Source organism: Neopsephotus bourkii, unplaced genomic scaffold, assembly GCF_033783945.1.
Source record: "Neopsephotus bourkii isolate Nb327-2 ecotype Australia unplaced genomic scaffold, CSIRO-AGI_Nbou_v1 NB_1825, whole genome shotgun sequence".
In the NCBI taxonomy this organism is placed as follows: domain Eukaryota; kingdom Metazoa; phylum Chordata; class Aves; order Psittaciformes; family Psittacidae; genus Neopsephotus; species Neopsephotus bourkii.
This window is the reverse complement of record NW_026902298.1, coordinates 12,346,357-12,350,415: the sequence shown is the minus strand read 5'-3', so window position 1 is coordinate 12,350,415 and position 4,059 is coordinate 12,346,357.

Genomic DNA, 4,059 nt, shown 5'->3' with positions numbered 1-4,059 from the left:
CGGCGAATCACCGGGACTGGCCCAGCTCCTCACCCGCCGGACCGGACCGGACCGGACCGGACCGGACCGCGCCGCGGTTGGACCCCTCTGGAGGGCGGGCGAGGGGGGCTCTGCAGGCGGCTCCCCCCCCACACACCCCCGCGGGGGCTGCCCCACCGGGCGGCCTGGTTTGCGGAGCGCAGGGAGCGGGTGACCCACATCGGCGGGAGCTGCCGGGGCACCGGGAACCAGGTCGCTTGTTGGCCTCTCTACATGTGGAAGCAGGAGGCCAGCCTGGCCCCTATGGAGCCCCCACGCACCCTCCAGCCTCCGAGGGGAGGAGGGTGTGAGGCCACCACCGGGGCTGAGCCCGAATAAACCCAGGATTTAAACCTGGGATGAGCAGCACCTCCCCTCGATGGCAGCAGCCCCAGCCCCATCTTCCCCTGGCCGGCCCTTTCTAGCCCCACGCTCCCCTCACTCGGGGCTGCCGGCCACCCGATCCCGGTGCCTGACCTGTGGAAGAGCACCGGCAACGTGAGGAGAGCCGCCCGTGCTCTGCAGGCTTGGCCTTGCCCTCTTTTCTGCCAGTGGAAAAGTAGGGAGAGCTCTGAGGAAGGAGACCTCTGCTGCCACAGTTACAAGCACGGCGTGGAAAAAGTCACCGGCAGTTCTTAAAGAGATCTGTCGCTGCCTTTACGTACGAGTTAACAGTGAGAATCTGGGCTGAAAAGCACCCTAAGAAACAGTACCATTAGAACACGATGCAGCTCTGCCACAGCCATCAGCGTGCAACGCTCTGGAAACCTGGCTAAACAGAGGAGCGCAGGGAAGCTGCGTTATCCCAGCAGGGGGATGGAGAAACTCAGGCACGACAAGCTCATGTAATGCCCTCTCAAGCTCTGATCTCCCCCTCCCTCTCCTATTTGCTATTTCTGATAGGAATTCCTAGGGGACTGGAGCCATGCCAAGAACATTTCATTACTGGAATGGAGATGTCAGTCCCACTCCAGTGCCTCCGGCCGCAGTGAGGTGGCCATGAGGGGATACACTGGGAAGACATCCGCTTAAAAGCTCGCGGGAAGCCTCGGTGTTCTTGGGGACAGGAAATCGTGACATACCTCTTGCCAGGATCACGATGGCTCCTGGGCTGAGAGGTTCTGTGCTGGTTCTTTGCTAAAAGCCTCACGTACACTTGCTGTCACTGCTCCCTCTCCCCCGTGTATCCATATATACCCATCGGCACTTACTCATGGCAATAGCACCTTCCACAAAGTAGCTACTTCTGCAGATTTTAGTTGTTTCACGAGAAAAACAAAGAATGTCCATTAGAATAATGCTGTGTCTCTATGGCATTTTCCTTCTAAGCATTTCTCCCAGCCTTGCAATTACAGAGGCTTACACCACCACCTGGGCCCTGTGGGCTCAGGGAATGCTCCAGTGCACAAGCAGGAATGAGGAGGCACAGGCGAGCACTGCCACTCAGCCAAACCCATCGGGGAAGGCAGCAGCAGAGAGAGGCTTGACTGGCTCCATGCTGCACGCCTGGAGCATGCTTCTACCATAACCAAATCTACCTTCACCCAAATGTCATAGGCGATACTCCCAAAGGCTTTGGGAAGGGGAAGGGAGCGTTCATCTGCAAAGAGGAGTACCTGATGGAAAGTTGTAGCACAGCACAGGCCGGGCTCCAGGCTAGTGTGAGAAAGCAAAGCTTTGCTGGAAGGAGGAGACCAAAGGGAATTTTCCTCAGCGGGGGATCTGGCTTCGGCTCTTCTGAAAAGGGCTTTGTGTTAACAGTGATAGGCAGGAAGAGCCATATGAAAATTGGACTGGAATCCTGCACGCGCTGCCAGTTGGAGTGCAAGCTGCTGTGGGAAAACTTACGGAGGAGTGCAATGGTACCGTGCAGAAACCAAAGGAACTGGAGAATCTGAACTGATTTTAGGTACTGAACAAAAATAAGCTCTCCTGACCTCTTGGGCCACTGAATTAAGCAATGTGGCTTTGTTCTACAGGCCATAACACTGGTGGCAATGCTCGCTGCTCACATGCACAGGACACAGCACAGTGGATTATAAATAAGGCCGTGCCTTCCTGGCTTATGTCCTTTCCTTACTTCTGCTGCGATACTGTGTTGTCACATCTCACTGGACTTGCTGGGCTGCATAGGCATGCGCTAGAGAATGCCTGAAGAGCAGCACAACAATCAAGAGATGAATTCCCAGTGCTGGGAGGCTTCCGAAGGAGAAAGAGAAAAGGAAGAAAGGAAGAGAGGGAGAGAAGCATGAGAGAAAGCAGGAGAGAGAAATATTTGCTGGGCATCCTCACCTTCCTGTGCTGTTCAGCCTCTTCTAATCATGAGACCAAACGGGAAAAGGATGGGTTATCCCTGTGAGAAAGCACCCCAAAACACCTATTTCCATGAGAAGCCCTGGAAGTTCAGCAACAGCTGCTGGCACATGCACTACTCCATTGTTGAAGTAATCAATCTGCAGCTGGATACAAAATGCCTGTGTTTTGTGCAAGGTGTTTTCCATACAGCTGCCTGGTTTGCACTTGGATTTCAGAACCTGCCTGCCCCCTACTCTGGATGTGAAGAGCAGCGTTATCCCCTCCATCGCTAGAAGCCAGATCCCTCATCCTGCATCAGGAAGCTGTGGCAATGGCAAGAGTGATGATGAAGTGGCATTCAAGGGCTACAGGAGTAGCTCTGCTCTATGGTGTAGCAGACCCAGGACTGCTGTTCAGGTGTTTCCTGAGTGGGTGATTTGCTGAAAGCAGCAGATTCAGTCCCAGGCCAGAACAGGAGCTGCTCCCAGCTTTTCAGTCACCACTGGAGGCTACAGCAAGTGACAGCAAAGAGCTCTGTGTGTGTGAGGGCTCTTGCAGCTTAGGGATGACTTCTCAAATAAATGCCCCAAAGTTGGGCCAGGACACAGGGAGTGAGGAGGCAGAAACCCTCTGTGCTTTCCAAACCCTGCCAAGGACACAGCTTGAGAGCTGCTGGGTATAACAGTGGCTTTTGAGGACACTCTAAAGGTTAAACTGGGCATAAACGGTCTCCATTCTCTGCCCAGCCCATCATAATAATGGGATTGCCAGAGCTTGTTCACGTCAGAATATAATGCTGTTTAACATGGCCACTTCTGAGGACCCAAATATAGCTCTCCATTCTGAAATACATATGGGACCAAACCAGCCATGCCAAGATCTTGGACGTGGTATTTAAAGCCACGGGTGGCTGCTACCAGCTCACAAGAAAACACAAGCTCATCCTCCCTCTGTCTGGGCTGGGCTTGCCATAACTGAGTTATGCTGTTCTTTTGGGAAATATCGTAGCTGCAGCTGAACTCTGTTCTCTTTTAATTTATATTATTCTACCAAATCTCCTTTCTTGTTTTCCTCCCTACCACCTCCTTCAGTAAGAAACCGTGTTGAAATATTCCAGCCTCTCTGTTTCGTGAAGTTTCATCCTCCTCCAGCTCTTACATCTTCCATATGTGCTGGTTTTAACTTTCTGTGCAAGTGAAGATGAGGACAGGGAGCCATATTAAAGGACTGCATTTACTTTGTCTTCAGAATGCAAGTAAATCAGGGATGAGTCTGAGCTTCGAGTCCAGGCCTGATCAATTCCTAGTTCCCAAACTCTCCCAGCTTTGCCTGGGGGTGGTAGGTGGCATGGTGGAGATGGGGGGCTAGGACTGGGCCACTGCAGTATGGATCTACACCCTTTGGCTTTTTCTCTAAGTTTCAATGTTATCCAGTTTGGCACCAGCCCAAACGTAATCATTACTCCGAGCCCAAACCTGGTTCCTCCACATGTCTGGGATGGTTATTCTTTTTTAAGAGGTGCTAAAATAACACATCATATGTGTTATCCATCTTCTGCGATAAATGCCAAGCTGTCAGAACAAAAATGTCACATAAATCATACATAAAGTATTTATATAAAAAAAGATCAACTCATACGAATTTAAACAACTTTCCTGGTGGTGCCATCATTTGCAGCAGGTTAGCCAGGTATTGCCAATGCTTCTATTTCTGGAGTTGAAATGAATACAGCACATCAAAACGGAG